Source organism: Podarcis cretensis (genome assembly GCF_951804945.1).
Source record: "Podarcis cretensis genome assembly, chromosome: 5".
Classification (NCBI taxonomy): domain Eukaryota; kingdom Metazoa; phylum Chordata; class Lepidosauria; order Squamata; family Lacertidae; genus Podarcis; species Podarcis cretensis.
This window is the reverse complement of record NC_137174.1, coordinates 40,685,842-40,702,348: the sequence shown is the minus strand read 5'-3', so window position 1 is coordinate 40,702,348 and position 16,507 is coordinate 40,685,842. Positions and strand designations below refer to the sequence as shown.

Genomic DNA, 16,507 nt, shown 5'->3' with positions numbered 1-16,507 from the left:
TCAAAGAGCTAAGAGCAAGAAGGGAAAAGCACCACCTTTTAAGAGTGAAAGGCATTCATGAAACATAGGTCACAGGTTATGTCCAGACTGTTGTATTGATGTAATCATGAGACAAATTGTTTTCTGGAATTTAAGCAGTTTGGAGCTCGGGGTCACAGTAATTCTGATTTCCACAAGTCAGCTGGATCAATGTAGCTCTGAGATGTGAAACACTCCAGTCATGAGCAAATGCCTACTCTATTTGATTTGGCCCATCTGTGATCTCAGTCCAATCATGTGTGAAATTAGATAGTGATCGCTGTTAAGCTCTTAGAGAACAAAGGTCGTATCCATGATATTGAGCTAGTGAAGTTATCATCAAAGTATTATATTAATTGTCATTCTCTTTAGCAAAAGAGACCAAAGAGTAAAAGTGGATGACTGTCAGAGGAAGACAGTCTGTGGCTTTTCCTCACCCCAATAGCGTGAGGTTCAACAGAAGGACAAAAAATGCCTTAACCTCACTTCTTGGTGGCCTTGATTTGATTCAGCTTATCAGGGAGTGGGAGAGGGGTGAGAGATCAACTATTCCATAGACACTACAAAGATAATATCGATCACAGTTTTTGTAAAGAGGAGATATATAGATTTAAGTCACACATGTGCACCAAAACATTCAGGGTAGTAAGCTATCATGGCTGTGGTTATATTGCTGTCAATTATTGGGGGGGGGAGTGCAGGAAACCATGGCAAAGTGCTTCTGGGTGCTCATGTCATTGTGGTGGTACAGTTTTCCTTTCCTCCTGGTGGATTTGCTGCACCTTATGAGGTGTTGCTTCTGAGGTCTCCTGATCCTCAAGAGGAATCCAAAGTATTATTCCATAAACTGGCAGAAATGTTGATGGATAGCGGTTCAGGGCAATTTTATATAATGGCTGTTGTAAAATATATATATATAAAATCTGATAGTGCAAGGAGGATTCAAAGTGTCTTTGCCTGAATGCCACAACAACAACAACAACAACCCTTCAGACCTTCCCATTCAATGTGGGAACATTGAATGGGAAGTCACTCGAAGGGCAGGGATATTAGAAGAAGAGAAGAAGAAGAGTTTGGATTTGATATCCCACTTTATCACTACCCGAAGGAGTCTCAAAGCGGCTAACATTCTCCTTTCCCTTCCTCCCCCACAACAAACACTCTGTGAGGTGAGTGGGGCTGAGAGACTTCAGAGAAGTGTGACTGGCCCAAGGTCACCCAGCAGCTGCATGTGGAGGAGCGGAGACGTGAACCCGGTTCCCCAGATTACAAGTCTGTCGCTCTTAACCACTACACCACACTGGCTCTCCCATTAGGGGCAGGGCTGGGATGCACAGTCCTTTCCACAATTCATGCCCCAACCCCAGTCTATGAGTACATGAAGAGAGCTCTAGTAATGGGCAGATCCCCTCTTCTTCCCTGTTTCAGATCATAGTTGGGCTCTACAACAATTTTCTTCCAAAATTGGAATATGGAGCTGCTTGTCCTGAGTCCAATTATGAACAAAAGGTGGAGCCCACTGTACTTTCAATTACACAATCAGAAGTGCAATGAATTTTGAGTCCTTCAGCCCAGCCCTTATAAGCCCTCCTTACTTAGCAGCAACTGTTCCAGTAAGAATAGGACAGAGGGAAGCCTATCTTCATCCTCTCCTAGGTACCTGGAACACTGCAGCAGCAGCCTCTCAGGTGCCTGGGAGGGCAGAGGAAGAAAACGGAGAAAGACTCTCCTCAACCACTGCTGGAGCAACAGCAGCTACTGTAGTTGCAAATTGGTACAGGCATTGCTGGCTGGCTGGCTGGGTGGGTGGCTGGGAGACATCTCAAATAATAAATTAGGGCTCATAATGCTTCCCTCATATTTAAGATGAGCATTAAGAGTAACCAAGGTGCATATTCCAGACAAATGAGTTACAAACCTTAGGAACATTGTTATTTATTTGAGCAAAGGCTATTGCCTGGGATGGTTCACTCCAGCAGAGATCCCTCTGTGGGCCAGATTGCACTCATTTTATGGCGTCTGTGTCTGAGCAGACGCGATTTCTGGCACCGCGGAAGCAAGTCCCCGTGCCGCGCTGCACTAGTTTAGCGCAGCACGTGGGGACTCGCTGAGTGGGCAGCTCGGTTCAGGGGCAGCTTGTGGGCCGGTTGAATGACCCCTGTGGGCTGCTTGTGGCCCATGGTCCTTAGGTTGCCTATCCCTGGGCAAAGGTGTCATGTGCTTTGAAGACACTTGAACTCAGGACGCAAGGGAGAAACGGGCTAGGAGGAAGGCACACTTGGCAAATCCACACCATGATCAACTCCCACCCAGAAACCAATGTCCCCACTGTGGAAGGACGTGTGGATCCAGAATTGGCCTCCACAGTCACTTACGGACTCATTGTTAAAACCATGTTTATGGAAAACAATCTTACTCAGCTACAAGTGTTCACCAAAGAAGAAGAACCCCTGGGCTATTCTATGTTCTCTCTTTTCCACCCAGGGCTTTAGCCATGTGATAGCAAGTGTGAGCGGAAGGGACTACTGTCATTTTGGGAACAAGGCTAGAGGCAGCTCTCTCCATGACACGCTGACCTTTTCTCAGTTCTTAAGAACCTTTTGTGGTGGCAGCTGAGGGAGAGAAGGCCCACCACCTCAGCTATAATGAGTAAATGGCAGGGGGACACATTTGAGATCAAGACCAGTATGCCTACTGTATTTTAACAAGCTTCATTACTGGTACATTGGCTATGAAAGAGAGTGTTCAAGTCTAACAATCGTTAAACTTCCTGGGACATTAAGTTCTAAAAATAAGAGAGGCTGCTAATGAAGAAATTGTGCAATCTAAACTGGTCTAAATTGACTGGCTGTGTATCAACTTGCTGCATGTTAACTATTAATTCCAAATGCACTATTACAGATGAAGAGATTTGGATAACTAGCTTTCTTACATTTAAAAATACCTAGCTTGAAAAATCGAAGCAAGTAATTAGTAAGTGCCACATCTATGATGCAATGCCCCCTAGCACTCTCCTGCTTCCTAACACAGTTTGTGGTACTTTTAGCAGAATAACACAGGTACTAGGGAATAGGGAGGGGAGAAGGAAAGGTAAGAGTTATACATTTTGTAGGACTACGTTCATACATTGAAGACATGTGTGAACAATAATGGGTGTGTTGCTGTGTTCATTTTCTTGGTTATAATGCTAGTGATTCTCAAATGAAGATGATGGACTTTTCGGAACTAGCCGACCTGACTGGAAGAGTCCGCAACCAGAAGGAAGAGGAGTACCAGGACGAATGGATGAAATTCAAAGACTATTTAGTTAAATATGCTAAGATAACTTAACTGGAAAAACTTGCAAATACCAGATAGGCTTAGGATTTAAATATGTGATGTTAGAGAATAATATGTTTAAAGTTAAAATGAAAAGAAGAAAGATGTTAAGTGACTAAGTTAATTTAAGAGAAAATTGGTTTTGGAAAACTGTTACAATGATATACAGTAGTACCTCTGGTTACGTACTTAATTCGTTCCGGAGGTCCGTTCTTAACCTGAAACTGTTCTTAACCTGAAGTACCACTTTAGCTAATGGGGCCTCCCACTGCCGCCGCACGATTTCTGTTCTCATCCTGAAGCAAAGTTCTTAACCCAAGGTACTATTTCTGGGTTAGCGGAGTAACCTGTAACCTGAAGCATATGTAACCTGAAGCGTATGTAACCCGAGGTACCACTGTACAATGAAATTCAGCCAGGGGAATTCGATTAAATCATTTAACAATGTCACCAAGATTGGATTAAGTACAGTTAAGATGTATGTTTGTTTGTTTAAAATTCTGGAGAATCAATAAGAATATATATATATATATATATATATATATATAATGCTAGCGATTCTGCTCACGTTTCTTACATTCCTTTTACAATGCTTTTTGATTGATATCATGCCAAGTACCCTTCACAACCATGGTTATCGTGTGACATAACAACAGGTGTCATTGGACATGTCATTACCACTACCCACCCCACCTCCTTGATGTCCGTGATGCACCTATGAAAATGGTGGGAAAGACATTTATGCCAAAATACTGCCCCCAAATTTTGTCCCATGATTTTCTGAGTTAATGGGCTCGCAAGTATATTTTCTCTGGAAGCAATTAACACTGAAATAGGCACTAAACTTCCACTTGGTTTCCAGAAGTGACTTCTGCTTCCTGTGAAAGAGCGGCAGCTGTGGTAGCGGGATGTGGAGGCTGGGCACCCATAGCAAAAATGGTGACAGTGAGCCTTTACACATATTATCTCAACCCTCAAATACACAGTACTACTGTTGGAAAGATTTTCCAGCAACTGGAATCAGATCCTGCTTAGCCATGATAGACCCTTCCTTCCTAAGAATAGTCTGTTAGATAGAAGGAATGGATGAATAGCTTTGTCTATGAAAATGTGAGATTCTGTTCATTTACATCTATCTGATTTAAACTATGACAGAGACTATAGATCTCTCTACAATTTTTAATTAATGACATTTTAGCAACTGCCGCTTTGAAAAGTGGCAGGGATTGGGTTGAGCTAGCAATGTCAGAGTATACAGAAAAGAATATTTTTTCCATCATAAAGGTATCTGAATCACACAAACAGACATTTTATTCTTGGAAAGAACAAAGAGACATTTTCAGTGTCATCTGAAGCTTGCCAGATAACGTTCAGGGGTCCTGTAATGCAGCAGACATAAATTATCAGCCTGCTTTCAGGTCAGAGCACAGAAAAATTAAGGATACATTATTAAGGATTTCGTAGGTCAGAGGCAGATAATTATAATCAATTATTATTGAGCTTGGAAGCAAAACTAAAAGGATGTTATTATAGAACTATTCCTCACTAGGCAAGAAAGAATCGAGGAAAAGCTAAATGTGGAACAAATGGGCAAGAGGCTTGGCTGGATGGCCTATAAACTCTCATATGGTTTTAATTAGTAATTTTATAGAAGTTGTATAACCGGTAGCTATTATTCATAAGCTGTTTGTTACAAAAGGCTGATATTTCTTCAGATAAAGTAGATTATCTGGTGCTTAGAACTTTTTGCATTCAATTACCCTCCTCCTTTGCTTTGTGGCACACAACTGGCCCACCCTAAGCTGTAGAAAAGGTCTTAGGTTTCTGGATGCCAGTTGCTGGAGATCATAGGAGGGGAGAGTAAAATGTTCTTATGCTCATGCTCTGCTCCCTGGTTTCCCACAGGCATCTGGTTGGCCACTGCGTCAACAGGATGCTGAATAAGATGGGCCATTGGCCTGATCCAGCAGCCCATTCTTACGTTCTGATGTTCTTAAAAGGATTACAGTGAGCATGTGGTTTCCTTCAGAAATATCAGTTTGCTATTCTCACATATCCATGTGACTATCACCATACCCATATTATGAGTAAAAGGGACCATAGGTAATCACAAGGTATATGACGTAGCTGACCCAAGATCATATAAAAATAATTTGGTTGGCTCACACTGAACAAAACTAAATCACTATTGCACTCTTCTGCTTATTGGCTAAAAACATTTTACCAAAGTTCCTAATTTGAGAACTTGTTAGGTGCAAACCCCTAACTCAAAGTGAAACAAGCCCACCTTCTGCTGCAAAATCTGGTGAAGGAGAGAGTCACAACTCGGCGGTAAGAGTGTATTATTTACATCTAGAAAAACTTAGTTTTAATCTCTGGCATTTGTAGTTAAAGGAGCCCAGACAACAGAGCTATATTCTAACCATATGAGACAGCTCCTTTTATTTAGGGCTATGTATATGTTGTGGCGCAAAAAAAGCACAGAATGCAGTATTGCATACAGAATTAAGCTTCATAAGAATCTCATATTTCTTTTTATGTATATATATATAAAGTTTATAGCCCTCACAGTTAGAGAGCCAGTGTAGTGGTTAGAGTACAAGACGAGAGTACTGGATGAGGACTTAGGAGACCAAAGTTCAAATCCACATTCAGCCATGAATACATTGGTTAGTCACAGGATTTTACCCTAACCTATCTTACAGGGTTGTTGTGTGGATGAACTGGAGAGGAGAAAATCTATGTAGGCCACCTTGAGCTCCTTCAGAGTGTATGAACACAATGCCTTCTATAATCTTAGAAACCCAAAGCAAACTGAATAAAACTATTCCAGTCTTTTTCCACCTTCTGTTTAATATATATGTATTCCATTACTTTTTTCATCTCTGCAATTTTCCATGTCTAAATAACCAATATTTTCACTCAGCAGTATTACAGCTTCACCATCTGCTGGCTATAAGTATCTTTGCCACAGCCAATGGGTTCTAAATCATTTTGTGATGCCTTAAAATATACAAATCCATCCATACATGCCAGTAAGACAAGCAAGGTATCTTGGAGACTACAAATCCCGCCACCATCTGCTCAATAACATAAAGAACCTTTTCTCCCAAAAGAACATTATTCTTTGACACGCCCATGATTCTTTCCTAAATTTATGTGAGTACAAATGACTAAACCAAGACTCACGGTGAAATCAGGCCCTTTCAGTTTAGAGCAAGTTGTTGCTTTGCCACTGAAAGCACTGCCTTCCACTGTTCCCCATTCCCGCCCTTACACCTACACGAGAGCATCTGTTGACAAGCTAACTGAAAAGCAGAACAACATGGACACAGATACCATCCCTACAATTTTCCTGATGACAAGGAGCAATTATCTAAATGGGTACAAGTCAAGATTTTCTCTTTAAAGAACAGTGTGCACCTTGACTCTTGTATAAAAGATGCAGGACCAGAATTAACATAATTCTGAAATCTTCTATTTAGGGAATTGGACCTTCATCTCTGTTTCATTTGCAGCTCACTGAAAGCCTGTGATTACCATCTGAATAAGCCAGGCCTACTTTAAAAAAACTTAAGAGAAACAAGAAATGGGACAACTAATCACTTCTTCACATTCAATCACTTCTTCACATTTTGCTCTAAGTAATGTGCATGTTTTGTGCAGATTGTTTTGCTATTGTTTGACTAAAACAGACAGGCAACGTTTCACGCTCCTATTGGATAGTCAATAACCAATTCCCAACATTCGCTTTGTTGCATTCTACAATCACTAAAAAGAAAGAAAGAAAGAAAGAAAGAAACTGAACCCAGAGTGAGAGTGTATCCAGATGATGAACTATTCACATAGGAGCAGATTTAGTTACCAATGGCTTCTATTCATTTTTCTTGGGTGTAGTAAACTGATAGCAATGGGCCAAACTGTTGGGGAGGTTTCCCTAAGAAACTAGCATCACGTTGAACAGAGATAGCTTTGGTTCATATACTATCCTGCTTTCTCAGGTAGGGCTGAAACTCAGTTCTCCATTTAGAAAGACAAAATTGCATGTCCCCACCAAAGTCTTTGCAATAGACAGGTACTTTGTCCAGACTTCTCTTTAACCTGCCCATTGTAATAAGGGGCAATCAGCTTATATTTCAGTTTGGTTAAAACTGATGAAAAGATGTCATGATGTTTCTACAAGAAGCCTATCAAAGACCTATATCAGGACAGCTACATTGTAGCTTTTCAGCCACACTTAGCTCCCGGGTGGAGTGGACCATACCTACTGTCAGGCATCTATATATTTACATTCCCTCTGTTAATAACAGTAGGAATTTTGTCATCCTTTGCAATTCCCTCCATTGGCTTCCTCAGACTGACAACAGTGGTATATGTTGCCGTGGAAACCGTCAGCAACTGAAAAATACCTAAAAGCCAATAGCCCTCAAAATGTGTTCCGATTGTGGGCACATCAGTGTCACTAATAATAAAAAAGACCATCTCAACAACATCATATATCTATGTGCTTCCTAGATAAGAACTGTTAAAGATGAAAGAATTTCATAGAAATGTCAGCTACTTCTTAGAGAAAACAAATAGCATCACCCGAGGCTTAGGCCTACACACACTGTAGGGAACAGAAAGCTGTCACACACTCCCCCAACATTCAGAGTAAGTAGGACTTATTAGTGACTAACCTTAGTAGCAGTGACATCTTCACTTGGATTGGCATATGTCTATCACATTACAAATAAAAATAAAAAGCTTCATTTCTAAATATACTGTTGATCATTTTTAACCCCTTATTCATATCCACAAGTGTCCAGAACGGTTATCACCTGTTCAGATGTACAAAGTCAAACATTCTTTTAATAAAATTTTATTAATTACAATGTTCCACAAGTAAGACAAGACAGTGTTATACTAGCAAAATCTGTATAGATATGAGATAAGCTCGAGCAATAGGTACAATCTAGTTCTGATCAGGAAACTGATGTGATGTTATAGCCCAGTAATGTTATTATGCTGCCTTGAGTTCTTTTTATGAAGGTAGAGTATTACCGTATTTTTCGCCCTATAGGACGCACTTTTTCCCCTCCAAAAATGAAGGGGAAATGTGTGTGCGTCCTATGGGGTGAATGCAGGCTTTCGCTGAAGCCTGGAGAGCGAGGGGGTCGGTGCGCACCCAGAAGCACTGAGCTCAGCACGCCCCAAGCTTCTGGGTACCGGCAAGGTCTCCGCTAGCTGTGGGAGAGCTGTGCGGCTCTCCCACGGCTAGCGCAGCGCTGTGCAAAGCTTGCCGGCACCCAGAAGCTTGGGGCGCACTGTGCTCAGCACGCCCCAAGCTTCGGGCTTTGCGCAGCGCTCCGCTCCGCTAGCCGTGGGAGAGCCGTGCGAAGTCGCGTGGCTCTCCCACAGCTAGCGGATAACAGCCTGTTCTGGGGGCTGGGGTCAGGGGAAGCTCGGGCTTCCCCAGCCCCGCACCTGGGGGGGAAATTTTTTTTTCTTTATTTTCCCCCAATAAACTAGGTGTGTCCTATGGGCCGGTGCGTCCTATGGGGCGAAAAATACGGTAATTTTAATAATAAATGTTTAAAGTGGTGCCTCTCTTCTTTTTAAAAAAAAATTACATAGTACCTCCCATCCTAATTTCTTCATATGGATCCTTATTCTCAAAGGGCTCAGAAACTAATATAGCATCCACATGAATGCTGGCTAACACCGAGGTATTAAAAGAATTAAAAACTGAATGAAATCAGAGGTAGCCAGGAAGCTGAAGACCTATGAACCTAAAACACTTAAAAAGTAGAAGCTGAGATTCCAGCTGCTGCAAATTAAGGAGAATTCCCTTTATGATACTAACCACCATTAAAAGGGTCTACAAACCATCTCCTCCATATAAGATGCTCTTGTAGCTACTATGCTAAGATTGTATCCACTTAAAGCAAATATATAACTTGAAGACTCAATACACCAAGGCTTTAATATGATGGCTTTATTTGTGAATATTGTGCTTGCTGCTTGTATATCAGTGTTTCACCTGTTAGACCTGCAGCATGCCCACAGCAGGTATGTCAAGTGTGAACAGGCCCATGTACACGGGTGCTTAAAGACTCAGATAATTAATGCTTTACAAATTTGTTGTAGAAACACCAGAGTCAATACAGCAAACATCACAGTATACACTGTGAAGCTATTTTGGCTTTAGCTGAAATCAATAGGACTTCGATGCAGACAAGCTGTCTGCCTACAAAAACTTAAATTCCTTCCACTGCTTTGGAAAGACAGGCGAGGTGGGTTTTTTTCCTCATCAGGTGTGAAATTCCCCTCTTGATGATATGGACAAGGGACAAATGGTGTCCTTTTATCTCTTTCTGCTAGCAACCTCTCCATCAATGACTTTGCATTCCCTGCTGTACAAAAATCAAACACCCCTTCTTGATCTGCTCGGAATACATCTTGTACTCGAATCTAATCAAGTGGCAAGCCGACAACTGCTATTCATCATCCTGATGCCTAGACCACTGGCAGCAAATGCAATATAAGGACAATAAGATGCTATAAGGAAGCAGCACTAACAATAGTGAGTTTCCAGTTTTCCCTGGTTAGTTCTTCTGATTCATACGAGACTGCAGTTTTAATACCTGCCCTTTATAAGAGGGTTAATATATGGCACAGAATTCATGACTGAGCATTAGAATTCACGTTTGTTCTCATCTGGGGATTTGCACGTCCGTGCCAATTATGGATCCACCATGAGGAAGTATTTCTCCCCTGGCTTTAAGTCTGGAAGGCAAGATTTTTACACCATCTCAAGAAGGATATGCTAATAGCGGAGAAAGGTACAGGAAACAGCAGCTAAAATTATCAAGGGGTGGGAGGCTAGGGAGGTTGGAGAATTCAGATGAAAATGGAAATGTCCAAAATGAAAATCAATCCTGCAAATACAATCAGTTGTTTTCAGGCTGCAAATGGTATATAGTGGAAAGTAACAGATTACTTTTTTCCAATTTGCATGGTGTTTCCTTTGCATTGAAATGAATGAAATGGAATAAAGTAAGGATTACATAGTTAATTTTTACCATAGTGGGCTGTGAGACAAATAACAGTGTTGTTGTCAGCAGCCAAACTGCAGCAGAACAGAACAAGTGCTGTGTTTGATGAATGCGGGTTGGAACAGAAATGGATGTCCTCTTACTTCCTCAGTTGAAATACCTCCTGTGGTAAAGAATCTCTTACCCCCACCATTTCCTGTATGGCAACCAGTCATGTATTTCCATCCAGTTCTATTCAAAGGCGGAAAAGGGTGCCTGAAATATGTGACCTACCTGACAAACTGACTCTGGTTCTCATTGGTCAGAAACAGTCAGAGGCTACTCCCTCCAAAGAGGCCTGGAGAATGTAAATGAAAAGCATTTTTCTCCCCACCATTCTCAGAGCACTGGAACTCGTGGTCACCCAGTGAAACTGGTTGGCAGTAGATTCAAAACAGGGAACATAAAAGTGTTTCTCCCAAGGAAGCACAATTCATCAATGGCCATTCATTGCCACAAGATGGACTGGTGGCCGCTGGGTCAGATTGCTTGAAAAGGGGGTTGGACAGATCCATGGAGAATTGACCTATTCATAGCTAATAGCCATGATAGCTAAGTAGAAACTCTTTGCCACTGAATACCAAGTGGTACTGGGAACAGGGAAATGAAGGGAAAGGTATTCCCTTCAAGATCTGCGTAGGAGCCTCCCAAAAGCACCTGGTTGGTGGCTGGATGCTAGACTAGGTAGTGCTTCAGGCTCATCCAGCAGAACTGTCCTTAAATTCACAGGACTACCAAGTCTCAACCTAAGACCTTAATTCACAGGACTCCAGAAGAATCATCCTTTCTCTTCCATAATGCCTTGCTTCACTGAAACGCTGCTGTTGGTTCATGCATACTTGAAGACATTCACTAATGCATAAGGAAGTGCTAGCATAAACTGTATGCCAGTTGTCAAAACAAAGGAACTATGTATAGATTCTGGCACATTTCTCTTGGCTTTTCTATTAGGTTTCCCTCGTTATCTTCAGCAAGTTGGTTGGAAGAAGTGTGTGTATGTGTTGGGGGAGGGGGGCTGTAAGAGGGGTGATGCAGAGCAGGTGGAATCGTGGCTGCAGAGAGGCAAGGACATCGTGTAGTTTTGCGATTCATAGAATCGTATACAGTTGGAAGGGACCCCGAGGGTCATCTAGTCCACACACCCTGCAATGCAGGAATCTCAGCTAAAGCATTTGTGACAGATTGCCAAGGTTAAGCAGAGGTTGGATGGCCAAGTGTTCAAATCTCAAAATGCAGATCTGAAAAAAACAAGGCAAGCATCATGACCCAGAGATCCCTGCCGGCTTGGATTTTCAGTGCCCTTGGAAAAATTGCACCCCCCAATAATCTGGGAGCAAGGGAGAAGCAGAGACAGAAAGAGAAAAATGAGAAAAGGGGGGCAAGAGATAGAGTCAAAGCAGCAGCAACAGCAACAGGTTAAGAGTTTAGGGGAGTGGCAAAAACAACCACCAAATTTAGAATGTTACTTTTTCATGCATCATCTGAGCTTGCTCACAATTGTTGGTCCTAATCTGAAGTGAGTAAGGGAAAGATCACCCATCCCTAATGGCGTCCCTTCTATCTCCTACCCTTGCTTGCAGTGAAAGCAATTTCAACATGCAAGTAACCCTATTTAACAATACACAGAGCTACTGCTTGGTGAAAGATACCTTGCAAATGTGAATTTCATATATTTGCAGGAGTCCTATCCGAGTCCTAGCACATTTCTTAGAGAAATAACTGAAGAGTTTCTTATGTTCCTTGGATTTTTTTCATTTGTTTAATGAAGCAATGTTTATTAAGCCACTGTTACCAGCTTTTAGTGCTACCAGATTCTTCAGACACAGTAATTCTTTCCTGTTCATGAGCAATTTTCTGCATTCCCTTTGAACTTCCATGTAATCTAGAATATGCCGCATACATTCAATAAACATGGCAAAATGACAGTAGAGATCTTGTCACAAATTGAGTTTATTGTGGGATGCTGTAGAGCAAACAACAGCACATCGTAGGCATTATCTTACTGATTTTTAAACAAAAACAGTACAGTGGTACCTCTGGTTACATACTTAATTCGTTCCAGAGGTCCGTTCTTAACCTGGAACTGTTCTTAACCTGAAGCAGCACTTTAGCTAATGGGGCCTCCTGCTGCTGCTACACCGCCGTCACGCAATTTCTGTTCTCATCCTGAAGCAAAGTTCTTAACCCAAGGTACTATTTCTGGGTTAGTGGAGTCTGTAACCTGAAGCGTCTGTAACCCGAGTTACCACTGTATGTGAAATTGGCTACAGAGTAAAATTGGCTACAGAGTGACTTAGCATATTAAGCTGCTGTTACATGCACTGTGGTGGGGTCATGAATAGTTTAGAGGAAGAACACAAAAGAGTTGCACTACAAAAAAAATTTCTAGTGATGTCCATCATACTATCCATTTGGGCCCATGACACCTGCAGAAACAGAAACCAGCCAAATGAATAATCATTAGCTCGTGGGGGGAATTAAATCACACTCTCCCTAGGAACTGGATGTCGCTGCTTATCTGGCCAAAAACATTGCTTTAGGGGAAAACACTTATATCACACCTGTAAAAACAGTTCTAGCAGTCACATATTTCTACATTAAAAACAGCCAAGTGGGTTGGAAGTTCCCCACCACAGAAATTAAAGGATCTTGGGCTAAAAAGCTAGGAAAAGACCTCAGTCAGAACAGACTGGTGTTGGGTTAAAAGGACCAGTGGCCTTACTTGATTCAAAGCAGCTGCAGATTTTAAGTAGCTATGCAGATGGAGAATTTCAGAAGGTGCAGCTTTTCCTCAGAATGACAAGCTGCACATCATTAAAAAATATATATGTTAAAGCTCCTACATACACGCAGAGAGAGACAGAGAAAGAGGGTTGTATTGGATCCACTTATTCACAACCACATGAGCAGAGTGGATGCTGAGTCTCTCCTACGCAATCAACATCCTCCCTCATTCCTGGAGAGATCCTGACTGGGTGAGAAAGAACCATGTTTGACCCCACCCACAAGGCAGTGGTACTCGCATATACGTCACATCTGTGTGTCAGCACTGTTGGGGAGCATTTTTCACATGTAGACCCCTGGGGCATATTGTTGGCAGTCATGAATCCGGTTGCTTTTAATCTGTTGTAAAAAGAAAGTAAAATATTGGCCATCTGAGTTACAGCTATGGTTGCCACCAGACAATTCATCTCTGCAGTGTCTATAATGCAAAACAGCTCAATAGGACTGGAGTCAGTACTATTTTTGAAGCAATCACTGCCTACCTTTCTGTTTATACTGTGCTTTAAAGGCGGGGGGCAAGAAGCATGATGATATGTGTTTATTTTCATACTCAGAGCCACAGAAAGGACTGCATGCAAGCTAATCAGACAATTAAAGCCAGTGAATTATCTCCCCTGTCAATAGACCTAGTTTAACCAACTCAACTTTATACTCAGGAAAGAGGCTGGAGCCATTAATACTGCTAAGGAGCCTCAATTAATTAACACAGCAAAATCTCCTGGGTAGCTCTAAATGATCAGACAATATCCAGTGAGATGGGAGGCCACTACAAAAAAAAAGGACACCTCTAACTTCGCCAAAAATACACACAGAGAAAAAACAGCCGAGGCAATTTCTGTCTTGAGTTGGGAGTGGTGATAGTTGAAAGTTCTCTAGTTCTCAGAACCTAAAGGGAGTTTGCAAACCCAGCCAGAGGATTTCCCTATGTCTCTTCCTCTGCTTTTCATCGGGGACTTCCCAGCTGTGCCCATTTCCTGCCTCCCTTTCTCTGAGTAGCTAATTCCATTTCTCTTTTGCTGCCTGCAAATAGCCATTGGTACCCAGGAAAATGTTCAAGTACCTCTGTCACCTCTGCAGCAAAGCCATCTCCCACTCTCTCTCTCAGCTTGTGCATGCTGGTGACACAGATGTCTTGCCCCTATGAGCTTGCTGCCATCTGCCCCTCTCCTAAGTACCTCACCAGGATAGGCCCACCAACACTACCACAAGTGACCAAGAAACCAGCCTGCTGTACAAATATAACATTTACCTTGGTTGTTCCATCTCCTTTCGCCTCTGGCCCTGCTTACCACTGGTTTGTGGCCCCAAGAAGGCAGCCCAGAAAGGACTGTAATCCCCTGGTTGGAAAAAGTTCCACACTTCTGGCCTAGACCTCCACCCAACTCCTGTGTTCCTATAAACAAGCTCGGCAACAGCAAAGGTGGCCGTTTATCTCTCATCTCCCCTGACTTACCAATTTTTCTGGCATCTCAATCTATCTTCAGCCACAAATAATAGGTAGTTGTGCGACACGAGTACAAAATATTGTGATCCAAGGAAATGACAAGCACATCAATCCAGTGGACTACCAAAGAACAGATAATAACATAAAAATATGCCACAGCTCAACATTCATTTTGTCAAGTGGTTATTAATCATGGGCTCTTTCTGGGTGAACTTCAAGAGCCAGTGCTGGGAAATCAGTGGGGAGGGGGTGGGGAATCAGAAAAGCACACGGAACAAAATGTAGCCTGCTGCTCGGAAGCAAAAACACACTGTGCTTGACAGGGCTGGCTCCCAGGGTATACACTTTCGCAGGACTGCAACCCCAATCACCTGAACACTGTGCTTTACTGCTCCGGGGAGCTTCATTCATTTTCCTCTTCCCATGAAGACATGCGTTACTATAAATAGTTTCAGTGCTACAGACAAGGGAGGAATTCTTAATAAGATCCACATAGGCTAGTTTTTAAATAGAAATGTGCACCCCCTCCACCACCTAGTGCAAGGACAAGCCTGACTATCCACAGAAAGTGAGACTTAATGATTATCACTTTTTAAAGTTTTTCACCCATTGCATGCACAGCTGTCTCTGTAGTGTGGTAAGACTCTCCTGGATTGGATTAATTATGCCTCCTCAGCAACGAGACCTGCATTTCCCCACTGAAATATCTTGACGTAAGCACGATCTCCCCATACGAGAACATTGTGCTGGTTCCTCTCTCATCCGTCTTCCATTCCCACCAGAACTCCCTCTCCTTTGAACTCCCCTCCCACTTTCTCACTTTCCCAGCATCCCTTTTTCATGCCCTGGCTCTCAGGAAAGTTCAGAACAATTACCAGGCATTACTGATCGTTTGCTTCAAGTGCATTAGGCATGCACATCTCTTCAGCTTCGGACCAGGCACAGCGTACGCACTGACTTCTGAGAACTGTAAACTGCTAAGAGCTTTTCGGATCTGGCTTAAAGCAGGGGCTGGAATTCCAGTTCTGATTTGGCCTGCAAGATCCATCCCCCCCCCCCCAAGTTCTGTGCCTTACCCTCAGCATCATTTACGGGGCAGGTAAAGACACAGCTCCCTGCTGAAAGCAGAGCTTGCAGGCAGTGTCAGTCAGCTGATCAGTGGCATGCATTTGCAAAGCCTTTTCTTTGCCCATGTGGTTTGTTTGAACTCAGGAGCGGCACAGGGAAAGACACAGCTCCTGACTGTAATGCTGAGAGGGCAACACTTGCAAAGCCTTCTTCCTTTATAAGCACTACCAGTAAGCCGATCACTGGCACTCGCAAAGCCCCGTTCCTTTGCCTGCCTGCTTTGATTTCAAACCACATGGCAAAGGAAAATGTTCCACCTGACGTGAAGTGGGCATCAGGTGACTGGTAGGTAGGCAGCCATGGCCACTTGTCAAAATGGCCCACAGGCATTGGGGGAGGTCAGGATCCAGTCAGCCAGCCAGTCAGATGGATCCAATTCCCCAACCTCTGTCCTAAAGTCTAAGAGGGAGGTGGTTGAAAGCTATGACATTTATGGTCAATTTTCTTATACCAGTTTTGGAGGTACGGTATGCGTCTCAAGTTTTCAGCTGAACCTACTTTTCACTATAAAAAGAGTTTGCAATGCACTATTTGGGGAGGCAGGTCTCCTACAAGAAATGAACATTCTGCTTCTGGGTGTGAACTTGGCAATAAACCTTTCAACTAGGAGAGTTGTGAGTAATGTAATATAAAAGGAGTGTTCTGAGGTGCTGGGGTTCCTAATCCATACAGCACCCTGACATGGACCATGTGTGTCCCAGGGCTCTGAGAACACATTTTATGCCTGTAGTTTTATTTA

General features: G+C 42.6%; 1 protein-coding gene and 2 long non-coding RNA genes across 3 annotated transcripts in view; 2 read left to right on the top strand and 1 right to left on the bottom strand.

Annotated features, from left to right (window-relative positions):
- The window catches only part of LOC307217358, a 222,483-nt gene that overhangs the window by 41,818 nt on the left and 164,158 nt on the right, over positions 1–16,507 (top strand). The gene's annotated exons all lie outside the window — the stretch shown is intronic.
- Positions 1–16,507, bottom strand: part of STK32C (serine/threonine kinase 32C) — a 174,970-nt gene that overhangs the window by 116,855 nt on the left and 41,608 nt on the right. The gene's annotated exons all lie outside the window — the stretch shown is intronic.
- Positions 7,544–10,332, top strand: LOC307216788. The gene is made up of 2 exons (XR_013839316.1): positions 7,544–7,989; positions 9,700–10,332. It is a non-coding gene; the product is annotated as an uncharacterized lncRNA (long non-coding RNA).